The sequence below is a fragment of the Lissotriton helveticus genome, chromosome 4_1 (assembly GCF_964261635.1).
Source record: "Lissotriton helveticus chromosome 4_1, aLisHel1.1, whole genome shotgun sequence".
NCBI lineage: Eukaryota > Metazoa > Chordata > Amphibia > Caudata > Salamandridae > Lissotriton > Lissotriton helveticus.
The window spans coordinates 448,633,176-448,659,720 of NC_136063.1; positions in this window are offsets into that span (position 1 = coordinate 448,633,176).

Consider the following 26,545-nt stretch of genomic DNA (forward strand, 5'->3'; position numbering starts at 1 on the left):
TAGACAATGGCGATATGCAAATCAGCGCTGACCCTGTGCCCCATGGGAACAGTCCAGTCCGAACTACAAAAGCCATGTCCTTCCCAGAACGGAAACAAGCATCCGAGGACCGGGCCGGTTTCGAGGTAACACCTCTCATCAGCCCGGCTAGCTTGATTCCAGTGGTGTGGAGTAACTGGGACTCACGTCTGAGCATCCCCAGTACACTTAGAGCGGTAACTGCAAACACAACAATGATGGACAGAATGTGGATCAATGTCACACATTCACCCCAGTCCAAAGATCTGAGCCCAAATCCATCGTTTTTCCACTCCACACCACCCTGGGTTAGACAATGGCGATATGCAAATCAGCGCTGACCCTGTGCCCCATGGCAACAGTCCAGTCCGAACTACAAAAGCCATGTCCTTCCCAGAACGGAAACAAGCATCCGAGGACCGGCCCGGTTTCGAGGTAACACCTCTCATCAGCCCGGCTAGCTTGATTCCAGTGGTGTGGAGTAACTGGGACTCACGTCTCAGCATCCCCAGTACACTTAGAGCGGTAACTGCAAACACAACAATGATGGACAGAATGTGGATCAATGTCACACATTCACCCCAGTCCAAAGATCTGGGCCCAAATCCATCGTTTTTCCACTCCACACCACCCTGGGTTAGACAATGGCGATATGCAAATCAGCGCTGACCCTGTGCCCCATGGGAACAGTCCAGTCCGAACTACAAAAGCCATGTCCTTCCCAGAACGGAAACAAGCATCCGAGGACCGGCCCGGTTTCGAGGTAACACCTCTCATCAGCCCGGCTAGCTTGATTCCAGTGGTGTGGAGTAACTGGGACTCACGTCTGAGCATCCCCAGTACACTTAGAGCGGTAACTGCAAACACAACAATGATGGACAGAATGTGGATCAATGTCACACATTCACCCCAGTCCAAAGATCTGGGCCCAAATCCATCGTTTTTCCACTCCACACCACCCTGGGTTAGACAATGGCGATATGCAAATCAGCGCTGACCCTGTGCCCCATGGGAACAGTCCAGTTCGAACTACAAAAGCCATGTCCTTCCCAGAACGGAAACAAGCATCCGAGGACCGGCCCGGTTTCGAGGTAACACCTCTCATCAGCCCGGCTAGCTTGATTCCAGTGGTGTGGAGTAACTGGGACTCACGTCTGAGCATCCCCAGTACACTTAGAGCGGTAACTGCAAACACAACAATGATGGACAGAATGTGGATCAATGTCACACATTCACCCCAGTCCAAAGATCTGGGCTCAAATCCATCGTTTTTCCACTCCACACCACCCTGGGTTAGACAATGGCGATATGCAAATCAGCGCTGACCCTGTGCCCCATGGGAACAGTCCAGTCCGAACTACAAAAGCCATGTCCTTCCCAGAACGGAAACAAGCATCCGAGGACCGGCCCGGTTTCGAGGTAACACCTCTCATCAGCCCGGCTAGCTTGATTCCAGTGGTGTGGAGTAACTGGGACTCACGTCTGAGCATCCCCAGTACACTTAGAGCGGTAACTGCAAACACAACAATGATGGACAGAATGTGGATCAATGTCACACATTCACCCCAGTCCAAAGATCTGGGCCCAAATCCATCGTTTTTCCACTCCACACCACCCTGGGTAAGACAATGGCGATATGCAAATCAGCGCTGACCCTGTGCCCCATGGGAACAGTCCAGTCCGAACTACAAAAGCCATGTCCTTCCAAGAACGGAAACAAGCATCCGAGGACTGGCCCGGTTTCGAGGTAACACCTCTCATCAGCCCGGCTAGCTTGATTCCAGTGGTGTGGAGTAACTGGGACTCACGTCTGAGCATCCCCAGTACACTTAGAGCGGTAACTGCAAACACAACAATGATGGACAGAATGTGGATCAATGTCACACATTCACCCCAGTCCAAAGATCTGGGCCCAAATCCATCGTTTTTCCACTCCACACCACCCTGGGTTAGACAATGGCGATATGCAAATCAGCGCTGACCCTGTGCCCCATGGGAACAGTCCAGTCCGAACTACAAAAGCCATGTCCTTCCCAGAACGGAAACAAGCATCCGAGGACCGGCCCGGTTTCGAGGTATCACCTCTCATCAGCCCGGCTAGCTTGATTCCAGTGGTGTGGAGTAACTGGGACTCACGTCTCAGCATCCCCAGTACACTTAGAGCGGTAACTGCAAACACAACAATGATGGACAGAATGTGGATCAATGTCACACATTCACCCCAGTCCAAAGATCTGGGCCCAAATCCATCGTTTTTCCACTCCACACCACCCTGGGTTAGACAATGGCGATATGCAAATCAGCGCTGACCCTGTGCCCCATGGGAACAGTCCAGTCCGAACTACAAAAGCCATGTCCTTCCCAGAACGGAAACAAGCATCCGAGGACCGGCCCGGTTTCGAGGTAACACCTCTCATCAGCCCGGCTAGCTTGATTCCAGTGGTGTGGAGTAACTGGGACTCACGTCTGAGCATCCCCAGTACACTTAGAGCGGTAACTGCAAACACAACAATGATGGACAGAATGTGGATCAATGTCACACATTCACCCCAGTCCAAAGATCTGGGCCCAAATCCATCGTTTTTCCACTCCACACCACCCTGGGTTAGACAATGGCGATATGCAAATCAGCGCAGACCCTGTGCCCCATGGGAACAGTCCAGTCCGAACTACAAAAGCCATGTCCTTCCCAGAACGGAAACAAGCATCCGAGGACCGGCCCGGTTTCGAGGTAACACCTCTCATCAGCCCGGCTAGCTTGATTCCAGTGGTGTGGAGTAACTGGGACTCACGTCTGAGCATCCCCAGTACACTTAGAGCGGTAACTGCAAACACAACAATGATGGACAGAATGTGGATCAATGTCACACATTCACCCCAGTCCAAAGATCTGGGCCCAAATCCATCGTTTTTCCACTCCACACCACCCTGGGTTAGACAATGGCGATATGCAAATCAGCGCTGACCCTGTGCCCCATGGGAACAGTCCAGTCCGAACTACAAAAGCCATGTCCTTCCCAGAACGGAAACAAGCATCCGAGGACCGGCCCGGTTTCGAGGTAACACCTCTCATCAGCCCGGCTAGCTTGATTCCAGTGGTGTGGAGTAACTGGGACTCACGTCTGAGCATCCCCAGTACACTTAGAGCGGTAACTGCAAACACAACAATGATGGACAGAATGTGGATCAATGTCACACATTCACCCCAGTCCAAAGATCTGGGCCCAAATCCATCGTTTTTCCACTCCACACCACCCTGGGTTAGACAATGGCAATATGCAAATCAGCGCTGACCCTGTGCCCCATGGGAACAGTCCAGTCCGAACTACAAAAGCCATGTCCTTCCCAGAACGGAAACAAGCATCCGAGGACCGGCCCGGTTTCGAGGTAACACCTCTCATCAGCCTGGCTAGCTTGATTCCAGTGGTGCGGAGTAACTGGGACTCACGTCTGAGCATCCCCAGTACACTTAGAGCGGTAACTGCAAACACAACAATGATGGACAGAATGTGGATCAATGTCACACATGGGGCACAGGGTCAGCGCTGATTTGCAAAAACGATGGATTTGGGCCCAGATCTTTGGACTGGGGTGAATGTGTGACATTGATCCACATTCTGTCCATCATTGTTGTGTTTGCAATTACCGCTCTAAGTGTACTGGGGATGCTCAGACGTGAGTCCCAGGCACTCCACACCACTGGAGTCAAGCTAGCCGGGCTGATGAGAGGTGTTACCTCGAAACCGGGCCGGTCCTCGGATGCTTTGATTCCGTTCTGGGAAGGACATGGCTTTAGTAGTTCGGACTGGACTGTTCCCATGGGGCACAGGGTCAGCGCTGATTTGCATATCGCCATTGTCTAACCCAGGGTGGTGTGGAGTGGAGTGGAAAAACAATGGATTTGGGCCCAGATCTTTGGACTGGGGTGAATGTGTGACATTGATCCACATTCTGTCCATCATTGTTGTGTTTGCAATTACCGCTCTAAGTGTACTGGGGATGCTCAGACGTGAGTCCCAGGCACTCCACACCACTGGAGTCAAGCTAGCCGGGCTGATGAGAGGTGTTACCTCGAAACCGGGGCGGTCCTCGGATGCTTGATTCCGTTCTGGGAAGGACATGGCTTTTGTAGTTCGGACTGGACTGTTCCCATGGGGCACAGGGTCAGCGCTGATTTGCATATCGCCATTGTCTAACCCAGGGTGGTGTGGAGTGGAAAAACGATAGATTTGGGCCCAGATCTTTGGACTGGGGTAAATGTGTGACATTGATCCACATTCTGTCCATCATTGTAGTGTTTGCAATTACCGCACTAAGTGTACTGGGGATGCTCAGACGTGAGTCCCAGGCACTCCACACCACTGGAGTCAAGCTAGCCGGGCTGATGAGAGGTGTTACCTCGAAACCGGGCCGGTCCTCGGATGCTTGATTCCGTTCTGGGAAGGACATGGCTTTTGTAGTTCGGACTGGACTGTTCCCATGGGGCACAGGGTCAGCGCTGATTTGCATATCGCCATTGTCTAACCCAGGGTGGTGTGGAGTGGAAAAACGATGGATTTGGGCCCAGATCTTTGGACTGGGGTGAATGTGTGACATTGATCCACATTCTGTCCATCATTGTTGTGTTTGCAATTACAGCTCTAAGTGTACTGGGGATGCTCAGATGTGAGTCCCAGGCACTCCACACCACTGGAGTCAAGCTAGCCGGGCTGATGAGAGGTGTTACCTCGAAACCGGGCCGGTCCTCGGATGCTTGATTCCGTTCTGGGAAGGACATGGCTTTTGTAGTTCGGACTGGACTGTTCCCATGGGGCACAGGGTCAGCGCTGATTTGCATATCGCCATTGTCTAACCCAGGGTGGTGTGGAGTGGAAAAACGATGGATTTGGGCCCAGATCTTTGGACTGGGGTGAATGTGTGACATTGATCCACATTCTGTCCATCATTGTTGTGTTTGCACCTACTGCTCGAACAGCCAGGTCTTGAGGAGTCTTCTGAAGGTCAACAGCTCCTGGGTCTGCCGTAGGAGGATGTGCCAGGTCTTGGCGGCTAGATGGGAGAACGATCTGTCCCTGGAGGTTGCTCTTCAGATGCGGGTGACGCTGGCAAGGGCGAAGTCGGCAGAGCGGAGCTGGCGGTTGGAGGTGTAGAAGCTGAGTCGTCTGTTAAGGTATGCTGGTCTGGTGTTGTGGAGTGCCCTGTGTGCGTGGGTGAGGAGCTTGAAGGTGATCCTCTTGTTGACGGGGATCCAGTGCAGGTCTCTCAGGTGGGGTGTGATGTGGCTGTGGCGAGGGATGTCGAGGATCAGGCGTGCAGAGATGTTTTGAATGCGTTGAAGTCATTTCAGGAGTTTGGCCGAGGCTCCTACGTAGAGGGCGTTTCCGTAGTCCAACCAGTGGACGGAAGCCTCCTTTACATACTTGGGACTCCAGCTTACCCCCACACTCTCTACTTGGTCGCGTGTCAACTGAGGGATCTTGCGCCGCTCCGTACAGGCCAACCTTCAGAGATGGAAGCCCCTTTGTATTTTGGGGTTGGGGCGCATCAATGTCCTTAAGATTAATATTTTACAGCGGGGTCTCTACCTATTCCCAATGCTCCCCAGCCCAATCCTGCAAGAGGACATTCAGCATCTCCAAGCTGATCTGCATGCTTTTGTGTGGAATGGAAGGCGCCTGTGGGTAGCGCATTCTCTTCTGATGCATCTGTGTGACAGGGGAGGCCTGGCTTGTCCTAATCTTTAGGAATACTATTGGGCAGCGCATCTGAGGTACATCTCCGAGTAGGTTGCACGGGAGAGTGAAAAGCATTGGTTTTACATGGACCGGGCGGTGGCACGCCGGCCCTTGTGGGACCTTGCTTGGCTGCCTAAGCACGTCCGTCCCCAGAGTGCATATGTCACAGCGCCGACCAGACAGTCCTCGATGTATGGGACAAACTAGCAGTCAAAAGGGGCCTGACCACATTCCCGTCCCCACATACTCCTATCGCACGCAACCCTGAGTTTCTCCCAGGCTTGCCAAAGCAGGCGCTCCGTGTGTGGCATGACGGGGAATGTTGAACAATCGGTGCCTTATTCACAGGGGGTGTCCTCAAGCCCTTCGACAAATGCAAATCTGACTTTGTGCTACCACACAAGGCCCATTATCTATATATGCAACTGCGCCATTGGCTTTCCGTCCCAGAGGAATGTGCAGGGACGACGTGTCCCTTCACCCCGTTTAAAACATTGGTACGAGCCTCTGAGGACTCCAAAGGCTTCATATCCAAGACATACTGGGTGTTACAACATCCAACCCCCCCCCCATCATTATCAGACTGCATGGCAGGCCGTTACTCCGGAAGGGCTCACTCCCAAAGAGTGGGGAAAGTTGTGGCAAGATATCCCTAAAACTTACCGCAGCCTTGCCTCTTGTGAAACCGCCTACAAGCTGATGCTCCAATGTTATTATATGCCCTCCCGCCTGGCCACCATGTATCTTTCCGTCTACAGATGTGGGGCAGCGGAAGGCACTCTCTATCACATTTGGTGGTCGTGTTGTGTGATAGCTACCTTCTGGAAGGAAGTTCTGGGCCACATCAAAGGGGTGGTGGGCTACCCGATCCTGCCATTGCAACATGTGGTGATCCTGGGCAACAGTCCCCCCAATCAAGCGGCAATGACTGGGAATGATTGGGCTCCCATAAGCCATCTACTTTTGGCAGCGCGACAACTCATAGCATGCGCATGGAAGCAGACCTCGGCCCCATCCATAGCTCAGTGGTTCGTTCGGGTGTGGCATGCACTGGCCTTGGAGAGGCTCTCATACAACATAGCGAATACTGAAAAGAAATTTCAGCGCATCTAGCAGCCTTTGCTCTCTTATCTTATGCGCATTGAAGTCACTTGCTTTAGCCACCCAAAGCTCAGAGCCTTGCAACTCTTCCCATGCGATTGAAGGAAGCTTGAACCCCAGCTTGATGGTAGCGTGGCCATAATGGGATTGCTAGCTAATCTCCCCACTGTCGTCGCCCCCCTGCATAGTCTGCGATGCCCAAACACCACCTGGCATGTCATGACCTGTACGGTGATTGTTACTTTCCTATTATTGTTCTCCTTTTTCAATTATAGCTGCCATAGTAGAGTCCTCCCCGGCATACATGTATATTTAGCCTACTGGGCACAGCGGAAGTTTGGAATCTTTATGGGTTGCCCGGCATTGACTCGCCTAGAGGGGCAATATCCACAATTACTGATACCACACTAGTTGTCTCGGCCTGGGGCCTCAGACTCTCGACATAACCAGCACATGTTGTCACTAGATGGTTCTCAATCACTTATGACTTTTGAGCTTTTCCACATCTCAATCAATCCTTGCCGCAATGTTTCATTTGACGCGGCTGGCACGAAGTGGTTGTAGGCGACTTGGTGTGTACTTGTATACTTCTATTCTTGCTATTTCATTACGCTGCCGGCCTGCACAAGGTTGTAGGCACTATGCCATGTTCAACAGTATTTACCTGCAATAAAGGTTTTTGAAACTAAAAGAAAAATACATAGCAGCTTTTTTGCAAATCTAAAAACTGCATCAATTGCCCTTAGAAATTGTAAAACTCTGACATTCAACAAAAACCTCCAATTAAAATCAGTATTATTTGGAACGCCCAGGTAAGTGAAGTGGGAGTTTTTTTCCACTTTTTCTCCAAGGAGCAAAAACGTTCTGGTCTTCAGCATTTTTGGACCCATTTCATTATAATAACTTGGTTCGGTTAGTTTTAAGTCCTAGGTTATCCATAAAATTATTAAAAGCATCTAACAAGGATTGTAGGCCATTTGCTTTTCAAGCAATTAGGACAGCATCGTCCGTGTAGAGCAGGACAGAAATTTCTCGTGAATTGATTTTGGGGATATCTTTTCCAGCCTTTAGTAAGTGATCACCAGGGGCATTTATGTAAATTAAAAAAAGAGGAATGGGGCCAGGACACAGCCCTGCGTAACCCCTTTACTGACGGAAAGCCTTCTGTCAGATCCCCGTTCATAGTGTAACGCACTCTAGATGTGGTCTATGCATGGAGCCCATGCAGCAAAGAAATTATTGCACTATCTGTACCTAAGTCAGTCATTATTGACCATAATCTGGTGTGATCCACTGTGTCAAAGGCACTTATCAGGTCCATAAGGGCAAGATCAATACATCCTTTTTTTTGCCTTTGAATATTTTTGGACTATGAGGGACAGGTTTAAAGTCTGCTCCACTGTTCCCAGACCTGGCCAATACCCAAACTGTAAGTCTGATAGCCCCGAGTCTCTGCGGCCCAGCGTTCTGATTTGGCAATATGACCCTTTCTAGAATATTTACTGTGCTATCCAAGAGTGAAATTGGCCGACAGCAGTGTGGCTGGCTTTTATCTCCCTTTATAAAGATGGAAATAATGGTGTTCTCTGTCCAGGATTTAGCCATGGGCCCAATAATTGCAGATCTTAGGACAATAGTTATTAGAGGAGCCCAGAACTGTGGTAAGGATTTAAAAATATCTGCGAGAATTCTGTCGGGTCCTGGGGCTTTCTCAGATGGGCAATTTTCAATTGCTAGAGTAACATCAGAGACCTCAATAGATCTGCTTAATTCCCAATTATAGCTTGGCTCACTGATGGGTATGACGTCTATAAATTGTGTCGGTGTCCAGGCCTTTGGGCCAAAAATGTTTGAAAAGTGGTTCACCCAGAAATCACTTGGAATAACACACTCAAGATTTAGTGGGGACTCACCTAAAAAGGTCTGAGAATTTACTACCTGCCAAAAAGCTTGAGAATCTTCCAGCTCACTAGCAGCTCTTAACTCATCCCAGGCATTCTCTTTTATTTCTACTTTCCTTTTTAAATGGTCTCTTTGTAGATTTTTCCGGACATCATTGCTCCTATTGTGTCTCGTGGACGTTTTCTGAGAGCACTCCTTAGGTGTTTATGAGCTTTAGAGCAGGTCCTGGATTTTTTCAGCTTTTTTGGTAAATTTCTATGCCATATACTTTGTGAGAGAGGTAAAGGCCTTGATTACCTCTGTTGAACTTGAGTCCTCTCCCAAGACCTGACTAATCTACTGTTGTTTGTAAGTGAAGAGTTCTTTGTGAAAGACCTCCTAATCAATAAGGCTCCATCTGATGTTTAAACCTTTATTTTAATTGAAATCCAATAGATACTGTGGGGTTTTCTGGATGTCACTGCATAGAGGTACATTTAAATTCAGTATTAGTAGGTTGTGATCACTCATGCATGAGGGCATCGTTTTACAATTAGCCAATACCGGAACAACTCTTTAAAGATTATTATGTGGTCTATGACGTAGTTAGACCCTTACCCAATATATGTAGGAATCCGGACAGGGGTCCCCGTACTACAGTCACGTGCAAATATCAAATTATTTGCAAAATACACTCTGTTTAGTGCATCCCCATAAGGGGTGTGTCTACAGTGCTTGAGGGGGTCCCTGAGGTGATTACAGATTCCACACATTACAGAGGAGCCCTTATCCCACATTTGTATGTTAAAATCTCCAACCCACAAAATTAGTAACTCATTTCCATGATCATTTAAAGTCTTGTGCAAAGTGTTCTCTATCCCATCCACAATCTTAGTTTCTGTAGGGTCAAATATGTGGTAATAATAGTTAATCAGTAGTAAGTCAAAAGATTTCTTCAGAGTGAACAGGAGTCTTTGATAGAACAGAGTGATAACGACATCAGAGGACTTATAGTCCGTTAAGGACACAGAGACAAATGTTACCAATCCTCCTTTGGCTCGACCTGATGTTGATGTGGTTGCTGGGACATGAAAGGACACAAAGCCTTTTATATATGGTTGATCCAGTAGCCAGGTCTCTTGACAACAGCTTTTTTGATAATTTACTACTAGGTTCAGCCTTTCCGGGGCTTCCAGTTTGGATCGCAGGACAACCATGTTCCAAGAGATTAAGCCAAAATTCCCCACTTGTTGGTAAGTGTCAAGAGGTGCCTGTGAAGTTGATTTTGGGAGTGGGGGATGGTCATCAGTTGAGTTTGATCGGAAACTGTAGTGGGTAGTCAATCCAGAGGCTCTAAAGAGGCCAGAAGGGGGCGGCTTAGGTGAGGGTTTAAAGTTGCGTCATTTGGTATACCCAAATACCCGTTGTCAGTTTTACTGCATGCCAAGCGGGCAGGGGCCCTTCGAGGGTAAAAAACACCCATCGGCAGTGCTCGAATAGCCTCTGGGGATGGTGGAATGCTTCCATATTTAATTGTTTGAGCCGGATCAATGAAAGACCTAATGGAGGAAACAGGAGTTATCATTTACCAGCATACAGATATCAGCTAGATCTACCTAGTAAGAAACTCACTACAAGACATCTGCTTTTTAAAATCCTACTTAGAAAAACTACAAGACTTGGCGGCCCCTACCTTCCTCAGCATCATTCTCTCACAGAAACAGCATTGCCGCAAATTCAGCAAAGAATGGCTAAAGAAGTTGTAATCTGATGGTTTCAATTCACTCCTTTTATCTGAAGTAAAATCCTTGGGCATGTGGATCTAGCACTCCCTGTCAAACTACATTACACATCAGCTGTACAGCAAATGCATCCAAACTGACAATTCTCTCCTTAAAAAAACTTGAACCCTTATAGTCACTGATAGACTTCTTCCTTGTCGTCCAAACTCTGGTAATCCCCCAAACTGATCATGGGAATGCAATTCTCATCAGAATCCCTAAATCTGCACTTTTCCTCTCAATACCTAACACATTCAGCTGCTCGCCTGATCTCCTGCACCTGACAATATGACCATGTCATCCTAGCACTGTGAAGTCAGCACCGGTTCTACATTGAAGCCAGAGTTAAGATCAAATTAGCCTATGTTACTTTTAAAACAATTCATTCTGTACATCTAAATTATTTAGATCAATAATAAAAAATCTAAATTGGAAACAAATGTCTAACAAGCAGAGACTCCTAGAAACGTGAATGCAAAAATCTAAAGACGTATCCGGTCTGCTCACGGCCCTTCTCCAGAGCAGATCCAACCCTCTGGAACTCTGTCACTGCAAAAATGAGATAGTACAAACAAATTCTCACTTTTTGAAAGAAACTAAAACATTTTGTAATTAACTGCTATCTGGATTCATTCCCGTAAAATGCCCTACCCTGCTCCACCTGTTTTCACCCCTCATCCCCTCTATATCACTATGTCTTAATTTACCCTCCCAATCTTTCCTCTTTCATGAATGAGACACCTATTCGCCATCTTCTCCTTCAACTATACTACCCCTCCACCCTGTTCCACTCCCTTGGTTCTACTTACTTATCCGGTGATTAATTTGAGCCAGTAGTTTTCAGTGCCTAGCACTTAATTGTCAACACCGGCACTTATGACAGTTGGCCACATGGTGGCACTGTTTGTCTACTTTAATGAGGAGCACAATAATAGTTGTCTAATAATTTAATATACATGAACATGTCTAATTCCTGCTGACTCAGCCATTCATTTAGCTTTAGGGGCCTTGAATAGTCTGAATTGTAACACTTGTAGTAGTGTGAAGTTTAGTAGTTGTGTTGATACTGTTTTTGGCAGTGCTTGCAGGGGCAATTGGTAGTGCGAGCTACAGTGGCCTCCCGAGGAGGGAACTGGCACTTATATAGTTACAAATTAAGCACTACTGATCCCTATCCACCTCCTCTTCTCTTCTTACCTTTCTTCTCCATTCAACCTTTATGCGGTCCTTCGTAAATCTGTTATGTTCATTCTTCCGTTCTTACCTCTCTGCCAACTTAATTCTAAGACTATTGTCTCCCTTGTTCTGTTACAGTGCAAAGCACACAGTCACCAGTCTGTGGAGCAGCGCTACAGGAAAATACAAAAGTCGGAGAGAACTGACAAAGTCCCTCCTAGTGCCACTATCAGGGGTATGAGCTCCTTTCAAGGTTGAAGGGATTGGCTTAGTTGATCCCTTAGGTCCTTCCACTTCTTCCGGGAACGCACTCATTAATTGCAAACCAGTATTACATTTTTCATAGCTTGGGAAAGACATCAAAATGTTCATAGAAATTGAAAGTCATTTGGTTAATTATAAATCTGGTTTTACAAAGGTTGCAGTACTGAAACTCTTGACGTTTACCAAATGTTGAACAATGGGGAGAGAGGCTCATTTTCGGCTACTGAGAGTCACCTTGAGCGAACAGTAAAATCTGCAGAAACAAGCCCCTGTGCCATAAAAACTAAAACCTCTGATAAACCAAATATATACTTTTAGGCAGTAATACAAATTGTCATAATTTCCAAAATCAGCTACAGAAATGCTCTCCTCACTTTAGCTCCCCAAATTCTCTTGCCCCTGAGGAAGCTCTACTATGCTGAGGGATGGAGGGTGGGGGAGCAGACGGGTCTGGGGCTCCAGTATTATTACCATATAAACCCAGAATTAAGAGAGCTTTATTGTCTAATCCTAGAGGAAAGAATACAGTTCAAACTTGCTTGCCTGGGTCTTTGAACGTTCATCATATCCGGCATATTCTCAATCTACTATAATAGTAGTACTGCGACTGGAATTGCAAAGATTAAAATCCCCCTCGGCTGTGACAAACTCTTTTTCTGAGTGTCAATGCTAGAGGATTGAAGATGCCAGAAACACTGCACAATGCAGGAAAAAAAACGAGAAATTCGATATATAGTGACCGCCCCAAAAATTAATATCTTTTCCCCTAAAAAACCTGAGGACTCATCAACAGTTGAAGGACATAGGCCCATATGGATCAAAAAATGTGTTTGTGATTCCTTAATAGCGAAAAATAAGGAATCGCTATTACGGAATCAAAAAATTGAATGCAGCAATGAAATCAGTAAATATTTGCGATTCGGTAAAAATCGCCAATATCATTACCGAATCCCTGTTTACCGAATCTGTAATTGCAAATTCGCTATTACAGAATCGGAAATTGCGAATTACCCATATTTCTGCATTGCGATTACATCACAACCAATCACCGCCAATATCATTACCGAATCTCTGTTTACCAAATCTGTAATTGCAAATTCGCTATTACAGAATCGGAAATTGCGAATTACCCATATTGCTGCATTGCGATGACATCACAACCAGGAAGTGTTTCACTGATTCCACACACCTGTACACAGGAAGAGGAGGAGGAAGACTGGTGGAGCACACCCTGGAAGAACCTCATTAAAATTATCGCAATTTTAGCGGCAGGAAACTGCCGCTAAAACGGCGATAATGGGCTTGCTAATATGCGTTATAGAATTCCAATAGAAGCCCAGGTTAGATGTCCTGCACATCTAACCATAGCACATGTAGCAATAATTTTACAGCATGTCTCCGGCCTATACTGAAAAGCCCCACCAGTTTTGTAGAGGATGCAAAACCTGGATTTGAATACACCAAATGTCCTCTCAATCACATTGCTTGTCGCGATGTGTGCATGATTGTATCGCTGCTCCCTTTGTGTTGTAGGATTCAGATAGGGAGTGAGGATGAAAGACCTCACAGCGTATGCACTATCATCTACAGGATATGAAAAATAGATATACTTTAGTTACTGCAATGTGTCACCATGGTGGACAGTTGTGCAAGACAGTATTACATCTGTTTACCCAACAAATATCCTTCTCCAAATTCACCTGCTAGCAGACGTCTTGTATGCCACTATGCCGGAAGATGTAGGAGTCATGTATACTGCCAGGGTAACTTGCCACTATGTCTGTGATGACAGTTTTTGAATTGCAGATTACTTGAATGTTCAGTGAATGGTATGATTTCCGGTTCCGGTAGATAAGCTCATTCGCTGAGGGGGGACATGTGGGTACATGCATCCCATCAATGCAACCAATAACATGTGGAAATTGTGCGACCTGATAAAAAACTAATTTAGTTTGCAGAAATTCCTGTGGTGTTGTGGGGAACCTAATGTGGTGGTGGGATCACTGACATAATATAGAATGCAAAATATCGACCTACCAAAATATCGAGTTAAAAATATAGAACACCAAAATATCGACCTCTTATCTCCAAACAGGTAAGTACAAAAATATCGAATAAAAAATATCGATGTAAAAAACTATAGTTATTCAAAATATTGAATTTTTTAAAATGCTTTAAATTAATGAAAAATTAATGAAATAATAAATATAATTAACTTAAACATACTTAAAATACTTAAATAACCTTAAAATTAATAAATAATTAATGTAAGTAAAAAAACATACAAATTGATTTGTTAATACATATATATATATAAACGTAATATTAACAAAAAATGTACAATATTTTTACCGTAAGATAGGGGAAAGGGTAAAATTTACTATTACCACTCCAGTGAGTGCAACAGTAGTGAAAGCGTTGGATAGCGTAGGGGTAAAAATTACTATTCCCACTCCAGAGAGTGCAACAGTAGGGAAAGCGCTGGATAGCGTAGGGGTAAAAATTACTATTCCAACTCCAGAGAGTGCAACAGTAGGATAAGCGCTGGATAGCGTAGGGGTAAAAATTACTATTCCCACTCCAGAGAGTGCAACAGTAGGGAAAGCGTTGGATAGCGTAGGGGTAAATATTAGTGTTCCCACTCCAGAGAGTGCAACAGTAGGGAAAGCGTTGGATAGCGTAGGGGTAAACATTACTATTCCCACTCCAGAGAGTGCAACAGTAGGGAAAGCGTTGGATAGCGTAGGGGTAAAAATGAGTGTTCCCACTCCAGAGAGTGCAACAGTAGGGAAAGCGTTGGATAGCGTAGGGGTAAAAATTACTATTCCCACTCCACAGAGTGCAACAGTAGGGAAAACGTTGGATAGCGTAGGTGTAAAAATTACTATCCCCACTCCAGAGAGTGCAACAGTTGGGAAAGCGCTGGATAGCGTAGGGGTAAAAATTACTATTCCCACTCCAGAGAGTGCAACAGTAGGGAAAGCGTTGGATAGCGTAGGGGTAAAAATTACTATTCCAACTCCAGAGAGTGCAACAGTAGGGAAAGCGCTGGATAGCGTAGGGGTAAAAATTACTATTCCCACTTTAGAGAGTGCAGCAGTGGGGAAAGCGTTGGATAGCGTAGGGGTAAAAATTACTATTCCCACTCCAGTGAGTGCAACAGTAGGGAAAGCGTTGGATAGCAGAAGGGTAAAAATTACTATTCCCACTCCAGTGAGTGCAACAGTAGGGAAAGTAAATACTTCATATATAAATAAAAATAAAATAAATATTAATACCAATTACAAATTAATTAAAATAATTAACACTTTTATATAATATATTAATGAATCAATTAAAAATACAAATAAAAATTACTTAATTAATTAAAATAATTACCTACTAATACAAATTATTTACCAATTAACAATAAATTAATTAACAATTAAAAAATAATTAAAAATTAGATAAAAAAGAATTTAAAAATAGAATTACTTACAATTAAATTACTCCCTACCCTATTCCCCTATAAACCCACAACCCACTACAGAAAATAAATTAATAAAATTAACATAATTATCAATTAATAAATTAATTACAATTAATTACCCATTATATTTGAATTAATTACCAATTAATAATTAATTAACAATTAATTCAAAATAAATATAAATAAATAAATTAACATATTTAATTATTTATAATTAAATAACTTCCCACCCTATTACCCTATAAACCCACAACCTGCTGCAGAAAATAATTTACTAAAATTAACATATTTATCAATTAATCTATTATTTAAAATTAATTACCAATTATATTTTAATTAATTACCAATTAATAATTAATTAACAATTAATTCAAAATAAATAACAAGCAATACATTAACATATTTAATTAATTATAATTAAATTACTTTCCACCCTATTCCCCTATAAACCCACAACCCGCTACAGAAAATAAATTACTAAAATTAACATATTTATCAATTAATCGATTAATTAAAATCAATTACCAATTATATTTTAATTAATTACCAATTAATATGTAATTAACAATTAATTCAAAATAAATACCAATCAATAAATTAATATATTTAATTAATTATAATTAAATTACTTCCCACCCTATTCCCCTATAAACCCACAACCCGCTACAGAAGTATATTACGCAAAAATTAAATACCATAACAATAATTAATTAATATAAATAATAAAATAAATATACACTTTTCAAACATATACTAACATAAAAAACACTTTAAAAATTGATATTAACTTACCTCAATTTCGATATTTTTGTAGTCTATATTCTGTCCATTCTATATTTTTGTAGTCTATATTCTGTCCATTCGATATTATGTCCATTCTATATTTTTGATTCGATATTAATGCTATCCTATTCGATATTTTTGTAGTCTATATTCTGTCCAGTCGATATTGTGTCCATTCTATATTTTTTAATCGATATTAATGCAAATCGATATTAAAAACTCGATATTTTGACTGTATACCGTGGTGGTGTATCCTCTGCAACATGGCATTTAGGAAAGCGTTGAAAAAGCGCAATATGGACACTTTGAGAGAGATCTCCAGCTGCAGCAATTACTCCCTTGAAGATCTCTGAAGCTAGGAGATGCAGAGAGCATAGGACCTACACATGGGTGGGGATGGCATGTGTCCTGCGAGTCTGACGCTGCAGTATTGGGTCTAACTCAGCAATGAGATCTAAGATTGTGGCAGCATTCAGCCTAAATTATCATAAATCTCTTCCTCCGTCTGCCCTAGCAAAGTGACAGCCACTCTGAAGATTCTCTCCTGTATACTCCTTCTTCTCTGTGCTGCTGCTCTAAGCCTCATCCTCCTTGCCATGACGTAGAGCGCTGCCATTGTGAGAGACTCTGATGCATTCTGGGACTGTTTAAGTAGTTTGCTTATGATTTACACCTGATTTGTTGTATGTGAAATTCTTGTTGCATAGGAGTTTGCGATTTCTTATTTGCGATTCCATAATACAGAATCGCTATTACAGATTCGGAATTTTTAGAATTCACTAATTTTGCGACAAGTAGGTTTTCTGCGAATTTGCTTCATGCATAGGAAGAAGCTATTTTGCGATCGCAAGTGGCCTTGTTTTGCGATTCGCAACGTTTGCGATCGCAAATTAGCTTGATGCATGTGGGCCATACTTCCACATTTATTTCAAATTAATCAAGTTTACTACCCCACATGTTTCAACATGCTTTTTAACCATACTGTATATAGTTTGAATTCTCTTTTGCTGTTTCTGTGGATTAATATATCTTAGAAGCCATGGCGACAATGTTCTATGTTCATGTCATTTTCATTAAGAAACATGACGTCCCTTTGGTAGAAAACGTGCTAATTTACCTGCTGAAAGTATCTCAAAATGCTAAGTTCCAATATATTCAGCATAGTATCCTCAATAGAGCCTATCTTACCACAGCTAGACTACAGCAGATGTTTAGATCCGCCCCTAGTTGCCCTATGTGCCAGCAAGTGGGAGCAGACCTGGTACAAATGTGTTGGACCTGTCCGGGAGTCACTGCTCTATGGGAGGACGAGACAGAGATTACTGGTCGCACAGATGTATGCACGCTGTAGGGCTCTCTGCTGGGATTGTTTAAGTAACCCAAAGATACAAAAGCCACAAATAGGTTCATTGATTTAGCACTGTTAGATGGGTGCGGGTGAAGGCAGTGGCACTCCGAAACTTGTGTGCTGTGCAAATACCCTATAGCAGCGGTTTGGGTAGCGCTGTTGGCTGATTTGAATACTTATAGAGAGGGTCTGGTTAACTTGCGATACCACTTCTGTTTCTGCTATTGTGTGACTCCCAACAGATTTGAGACTCTGTGGCCTCCTTACAGCATTCATTTTTGATTTTGATTTGTATATGCTCCCCTTCCATTGTTCTCTCGCACTGACATTGCGATCTGTTCTCTTTTATACATACAACAATGATCCCGAGATGCATGCCCCAAGGGTCCTACAGGATACTACACTGCTATGCATCAACACCATAGGTATTTTAACGAACTCCTGTGGGGACAACAAGGATATGAAATGGAAATGACCTACTGGGGTGATTGTAATACCACTGATTAGGCTGATGCCTCTGCATGACCTCGTTTGTTCCACAGTGTTTTCAAGTTTGTAGAACAAAGCAGGAACTCTTGTTGACATCAAAGTGTTGCAATGCTCATACCCGTAATGTCGTTGGAATGCAGGTTATTCATCCATGTCTTGATATCGATGAGATGTATCTAAATGTGGTATTGATCAATGAAAATAAAAATTGGTTAAAAAAAAGTCATTCTGGTTCTCTGTGGTCTGGTACTTGTAATTTTGCTGTGTACATTATAAATGTAAAACCAAAAGCACTAGAGATGGATCTTAAAGACCACACTTTACAGGTCTCACCTTAGCCAATGGCCCCTACTGTCACTACAAGATTGGCCAATATAGTCCCTCTGCAGCAGTGAGTCTCTCCTCCCAGGTTCAACAGGTCTCTCCTCTTGCCCCGGGACTACTTAGAGTAATAAATTGCTCCCACAAGGAGGTGGAATGGAATAAGCAACACGGAAATAACTAAAAAACAGTACCTCAATCACAGTGGAAGCAGCTGAAGGACCCTAATCCAGATGAAGCAATCAGTACTTGATCTGTGCTCTATCCAAAAAGGAGGAAGTGAAGCTGGCCTGTGCTGCCCAATTCGAAGGCAGCAAATAAGAGTGACAAGGAAGCCTACAAATGGTAAGCAATAGGTGGGCTCAAAGCCCTTGTTTAACACAATCAGGGGCGGCTCCGCCATGTGGACGGAGGAGCATCGCCCCCACTACTTTCTCGCAGTGCAAGAAGCAGCAACATAAAATGCTATTATGAATGCCATTTTATGTTGCTTGTTTATTGCAATGCAAGAAAGCAGAAGAGTTTGGTTGGGGGCGGGTGGGTGGGCGGTCTTAATGCAGGGGAGGAGTGGCTTCCCAGTGTTGTGGGCACTGACTGTTTGGTCAGCCCCTGGGCCGACCAAACCAGTCATATGCACTCTCCCGTTTTCTCCATACAGTCTGCGTGGAGAAAACGTACTCCCCATAGACGTCTGTGTTGTCGGCGTCCCAGACAATCACAACGCTGCCATTGCAGCATTGTGATTGGCTTTGGGGAGGAGAGGGAGGCTGCCTGCTTCCTGGGACTCAGAGAGACGTGAAGCGGGACCAGAAGTGAAGGTAAGTTTTAATATATCTTTTTTTTTAATTAAACCCCCTCAGTACTCGCGCTACCCCCCGCCCTCCCACCCATGAGTCATGCCGGCTGCAACTGAACACAATATCTCTCTCCAGCGAGAACTAATGCACTCGTGCATGTACACGCAGGCGTGAACTAAAATTCAATGCTGGCGAGAGATTCTGTGAAGCAGCTAGTGGGAAATGTAAATGCCAGTGCATGGATTAATTTGCAATGCATTGATGGCGGAAAGATTTCCTGACATGCATGACAATAGCATTTAATTTTCCCTGACTAATCAGGCAGATGTTTCTCCTGCCAGGAGTGGTAGTGCAAAAAACACTGAAAGGTTTGTCATTAACAATGTTGTATGTCATTAAAATCAAACCTAAAAATCATTTTAAATCGACATGTTTTTAAAGCATCTGTCTAGTAGGAGCTTATGAGTGCCTTCTTACTTAACAATCTACTAATGACACCGCTGAAGTGAACCAACACACTACATGCAGCACTAACGGCAAGAAATTCTGCATTTTGAATCCTTTCTCAGTAACACTCCATAAATGCCATCTCACCAGCTAGTTTGATTCTCTAAATCCTTTTAGTCTGCTACATTTAAAATAAACTTTGTCCTGAGTAAAATTAGTACCGAGGTTACCATTTAATATCTGACATTCAGAGTGTCTGTTAGACACATTCCAGATGTAGGAGATTCCCTTGACGTATGGTGGAGTGAGTGTACATTATTATCAAGCTGATGGAATGCTTCCTGGGAATCCTGCTCGGCTCTTGTCCTCAGGGCCAAATCATTTCCTGCCAAGAAAAGAGACGTGAGGTAAACACTGAAATCACTCTGACTGCCCATCTCTGCACAAAGGTTACTGCTTATTTTTACATTCAGTGTCACCTCACAACACTAATGGACTCTTGGGCAGGCATTCCCCGTTCAGAACTGACTCAAAGAACCGTCTGAAGCAAATGGTCATTACTTTTGCAAAACGGTGCCACCTGTCGCTCTGTATATGTAACTTCATCCAGCAGTAAATAACTGGCTGGAAGAGGTTACCCCTCTCTTCAAACACCGGTGCCCCACATAAATAACATATCCTAGCCATATTTACTAGAGTACATAATATTTTGAAGCATTAAGTATCCTTTGGTGCTATTAGTACATGGATAAAAAGAACTGTGCTGAATTTGCTGCACTCTGTTTGAAGTTACGATGTCTTCCTGTACATAAATCACAGCTTATCCTTAGTTATACCCACCCAACTACTGCTGATCTCTGAATCATGTTTTTGTCTAGTAGTCAATATATTTGTCTCTCCACAGAAGGATGAATGCCTGTCACAGGGGAGGACTGCTAACATGATGCATGTTTTAGATCTCGTGCAGCCTATGCCTTTTGTTAATAAAAAAAGAATCCAACTTTGGGGGGGTTGGATCTTTATCTCTCTTCGTCATGCACATGGGTGTAATAGTGTTATTTTTCTAAAAATGCAGGGGCAGATTTACAACCCCCTTGCGCCTCTTGTACGCCGCCGTTGCGTCACTTTTGTGACTCAGCGGTGGCGCAAAAGATGCGCCATGGTGCGGGGTCTTTACAACGTGACGCATCTCCGACATGCGTCACGTTGTAAAGACCTGCGCCATAACGAGGTGTTCCGGCACAGGAACGCCTCCTAAAAGTGGCTGAATGAAATCTACAAGATTTCACTCAGTCACTTTTAGGCCAATACTGCGTCAAAACCCTGCGCCTGCTTGAAGCAGGCGTAAGGCTTGACTCAGCATTGGAAGAATAGGCCCCCCCAGAGCATTGCTGGAGGTGCGTCGCGCTTGCGACGCAACTCCAGCAATGAGCCGCTTTTATGGCACAGAAGCGTGACGCATCTGTGCCGCTTTTGCCCCATGGTGTGCCGCATTGTAAATGCGGCGCATCATGGGTGGGGGAGCTGCGGCGCACAATTACTGGCGCATCCCTGCAAATTAGCAGGGATGCGCCAGTAATTGTAAATCTGCCTCGCAATGCTTCCGTTGCAATGCATGATGTGCATCAGCAGTGGGCACAAATTGTTTGCTTAATAGTGGATGCATCTTGAAAAGGAGGCTTCCTCCAGTAAAAACAACACATGCCGATTACTTGATGTTTCAGTGTACTGTAATATTTGATGTTATTTAACAAGAAAATAATTTTTGGTGCATAAACATGCGATATACAGAATAATAAACAAATGATCTTATTAAAAAATAATGCATGACAAGATTTATATTGCATTCTGTATATTCGCAACATACTTCCAGAAAGCGCTTTGTTCATTATGGGCCAGATGTACATAGTTTCCTTTAGGTCGCAAACAACTGCCAAAAAATCCTATTATTTTATGGAAAGCACTTTTTGCGATTCGGTAACCTCTTACCGAATCACAAAATGGGTTTGTGATTCGGTATTAGGAAGGGGCGTGTTAAGGGCGTCCCTTCCTAATAGTGAATCGCAGTGGTATGTGTGAATGTTTTGGGACCGAAATACAGTTGCAAAACATTTGTATTTTCCTGCCTACTTCAAGTATGTGGTAACCCATTCAGAAACAGGAAGGGGTCTCCAAGGGACCCGTTCACCTTTGTGAATGTTTGCAAAACAATTTGTACGAATAGACAGTGGTCCCGTGGACCACTGCCTACACAAAAAAAAAATCACTTTTCATTATTCTTTTTGATATGCATCCTGTTTTCCTTTGAGGTAAAAAGGCTGCATTTAAAACAAGCATTTACAATGCAATAGGTCTCTTATTTGCCAGAGGTTGAGCTATTGGCATTTTAAATGCTAATGTCTTTTATTTATGTGTTTTGAAAACCTGCCAGTGATGCATAAACACGCACTTTGTACTTATAGTCCTTTTTTACAAGAAGCAAGGCTAGCAATAAAAGAGGCACAGTTGCTTCCAGCCTTGCTACTTATTAAGCAACAACTATAAGTACAAAGTGTGTGTTTAAGCACCGCTTTAAGGTTTTCAAAGCACATAAATAAAAGGCATCGTCATTTACAATGCCAATAGCTCAAATTCTCGCAAATGCGAGACCTATTGCATTGCAAATGCTTGATGAGCTCCAGTGGTGTAACGATAATTGAGGGGGCCCCCCTGCCAGGTACGTGGAGGGGCTCCTGTCGGACTCTATTGGGAGCTCTCAGGCCGAAGTGCAGTGCTGAGGGGGCCCCCTTGAGCTTGAGGGCCACCCCGCACTGTGGGGGATGCGTGGGCCTGTGTTACCCCACTGATGAGTTCTGAGACGGAGGCAGCAGCAGCCAAAGGAAGGCAAAGACCATGACGGTGTGGCCGTGAGTTTGAAAACCAGGAGGGTGGAGGAGGAATCTGCAGCCAAAACAGACCACGGTGTTTGAATGCACATTAAATGTGGCACGATAAGAGTAACATTTATAGCCCTGTTTACAACCTCGAGCACTGGTATTCAGTGCTCTAACTTAAAGAAAGAAACAACCCCCAAATGGGTGGCTGTAAGCAAAGCAGATTAATATCAGGTATATGGCAAGCATCTCATCAAAAGGTGGAATGGCAACTAGGTTACTTACAGCCAATCCAGCACATGATAACCACCTCTTCAAAAATTGCTTAGTAACCAAATGAAAACAGTCCCCCACAAAGGAAAGGGCACAACTTGCACAGAGCCTGTTTTTGCCCTTAGGTTTAACCTCTCGGTACAAAGAGTTTAGTGCTAAGAGGCATCCTGGTTACGATTTAGTAAGTTTACCTTACCAATTAGCAACAGCTGCAGCTCAGCCTGTTATTCGTCAATGAAAGCCTTGACCAGAATATATTGATAGGTAAAACAGCTGTCCTGTGGGGTAAAAAGGAGAGCAAAAGCCAAACAGAGATAGCAAGGACACCCTCAAATAAAAAAATTAAATATAAGTAAGCGGAAAATAATTGAATGGTTTAATAGTCAAATACCATATGCAAAAATGTTTTAAAAAAAAGAAAAGCAAGGGACAAATTTCAGGCTTGAGTCCTGTATATTAAGCAGTGACCCAATCAAATCTCAAGAAACCTGTAAAAGAGGACTTGAACACCAGCATGGGCCCGTCTGTACGGCAGTGTGCTGCACCATTATGCTAAACATGCTTCATGTGCAAATGTGGAGTGATTTGTATGTAGACTTCACATTGAAACAGTCAAATATACTCACAAGACAAACAAACGAAGGTATGAGCTTAATTATCAAAACAGCACTTTGCCCTCAAAACACCACTGCAAAGCTCTTCAATTAGGATGTGGAGCATTTAAGAGCAGCCATCTCCGGGGACCAGCAGCCGGCCCTCCTGGAAACAACCACTATGCACTTGGATGGGCAGAGGCAGTCTCAAACGTGTAAGGGTGCAGTTGCTCCTTACGTAGAGATGCCGCACATTGCAAATGGGAAGCAGTAATTCCCCTCTCAATATAACAATACACCCGGGCAGAAAAACAGACCTTTAAGAGGGGTCAGTGCTTCTCTTTGGAACTGCTGCACCACTTAACATAAAATGAAGGCTACAGCCCGTGCTGCGAGGAAAAAACACAAGAAAATCAAATGTGCACGGCCCGGCGGCGGCAACCCGTGCTGTGAAGAAAAAACACAAGAAAATTAAATTTGCACGGCCCGGCGGTGGCGATACGCCCGCCTGATGCTCTCATTTCACCCCCGCCAAATTAGAATAGTGAGGGGCACTGAGGCGGACAGAAAGACCGGTCGGATTCCCGGCGGGGCGGAAAAGGCCCTCAATATGGTGTTGGTACCTTGCAGGCACCACCATCCATATTAGGATGTGCATTTTTAGAGGCCTTTCCATGGCATAGACTCCGCCAATGAAAGGAATCACTTTGGGGGCCCGTTGCGGTCACTTGGGGGTTGGGGAGTGGGGGGCTGCACTTGGAGGTACCTATGGTACCCCCCCTACATTGGCATACACAAGGTGGCAGGCACCGCAGTGTCTGTCACATTGTGCATGCCAATGCACAACATGCATATTGTGCTAGGCGGCGGGTGCTGCTGACAGCACGGCCCGCCGCAATGCATAATATGCAGGATGCGACTGCCAGGGTGGTGGGCGCATCCTAATTGGCGAAGCGGGACCGCCGCACCTCTGGCGACCGCTCCCGCTTACCGTTACGGTGGCGGGCGGACCAATTCCGCCCGCCATCGTAATGGGCCCCTTAGTGTTGTTGAGCCCAGGAATAAAACATAACATGAAAAGCTAGATTAAAGCAGGAACCTTTCTGGGCGGACTGGCAAGATGAATATGATGATTGTAATAATGGCAACAAATACCTGATGATGTATGCACCAACTGTGTACTACAAAACCTATGTTTGCACATCGACGTAACAAAAATCTAAAAGATTTGATAGTACGATCCCGATACACAACACCAATCAAAAATCCCCCTTTTATACAAAAAACAATAGATGGAACAAACCCTGTCAGGGGTACCTCCCGATGTGGCTCCTGCCAATCATGTGATGGAATTCTCACAGGAGAATCGTATGTCTTCAACAACTTTAACATTTAGGCCAAGGAATTATGGACCTGTAACACATCAAACATAGTGTATCTAATCATATGCCCATGTAATCTAGGCTATGTAAGGGAGACGTCGCGAACCATGAAAACGCGACTGACAGAACACAGATCCGCCATAAAAACTTTGAAATACACTGCCCCCCTTGTCAGTCATTTTTCTGAATTCAAACATAAACCGACAGACATCAGATGGCGAATTCTGGAAAGAATTCACATCCCAAACAATAATGGCGGAGATAAAATCAGAAAGAAAAAGGAAGTTTTTTGGATTTTTTCCCTAGCCACTTTTTCCAAAGGATTAAATAATGAACTACCGTGGCAGAACGCAATCATTTAAAATTCTTATTCTTTCAACAACCATTCTGAACTATAGTTAAAAATCCAATTGAATCTCATTTTCAATAAATTTGGTCCCTGCTAACTGTGAGCGTTGTACTATCTATTCCACCCCCACGCTATTGGACATCTCCTCAGAATACCCCTCATTAGTTTAACCCTTATACTTATAATCTTCACACAAATCGATCCACCCACAATACTGAATCCAAAGGGGCTAATTAGCAACTTCAGAGTTGCATCCCCCGCATAAAACGATTCTGATACATCATGAGCCCAAATGAATAAACGTGTACATTTTAGATATAGCCTTAGGATAACTACCATGAATCCGTACTGTTGAGACATTCCCTAACATCTCTGAAGGCATACTTCTTTAAGAAGTCTTCCCCCACTCAGCCTGCCTATCAAATCAAACGATATATAAGTGCATTATGGCGCCCATTTCAAATCCATTTGTCACTTCGAGGCTGCACACGACACGTAGAAGCGGGTCCCAGAACGCCGAGCTGCTCCATCAGGTAACTACGGAGCATTTCTCTAGGCGTGCCTCCCAGCTGATAAAGCCATGTCATTCTCTTCAAAGCCTCTCGTTAATCATCGCGCTATGCTTTCTCTCTGCTTTTTCCAGCATCTGCTCATGCTATCAAGCCTATACTTTTACATTTGTCTGAGCCTGCAGCCTAAACCATTACAAAGTTGTTTTATCAGGTAATTATCACGCTCTTGAGCGAGGCGGACGTTTAAGCTAATAAAAAGTTGTGCTACATTCTTTAAAGCCCCTCTTTTTAAAACATCGTGCTGTGCTTTCATTCTGCTCTTTCCAGCCCCGCCTTTTACATATCCGGTTCGCAACCTAACAACTATCCCAGCTTGCCGTCTCAGATACCACGCAGATGCACATACCTGAACCCTGAGCAGCTCACCAGGTAACTGACTTAGAAACCCTGCAAATGTTTTGGCATGCCCAATGTAGCGCAACACGAGGCAGAGCCTTGACCAGATTAAACACTGGCTGCTTTCTCTTTACCTGTAGTTGCTGTTTAGCTATCAAGCTCCCATTTTAACTACCACACGGGATCATCGTCCTTGCACACCGCTATAGACTTGCCGACCTCTACAAAGCCATAGTGGCTGTCTTTCTTTGGAACAAATACTACATTGAGCTTTTGGCAGGTAATAAATACAGACTACTTCTATATATGCGATCAATATAACAAGTGCAGATACGTCATTAGGAGCTCCGAATATAAAATAATTGGCTGTTTGGTTTTTTTCTACCTCCTATATACATCAGGAACTGTTCAGCAGCCCACCGGAAACTTCCAAAGTCCTAATGAATTAATTTCAAATATAGGAGCCACTATAAACACCTTTGTCAGGTAAATAAATACGATATCTCTTGCTTGATTTTGTGCAGATTACCTGATCTACATTTCGATAGCCAGCAACT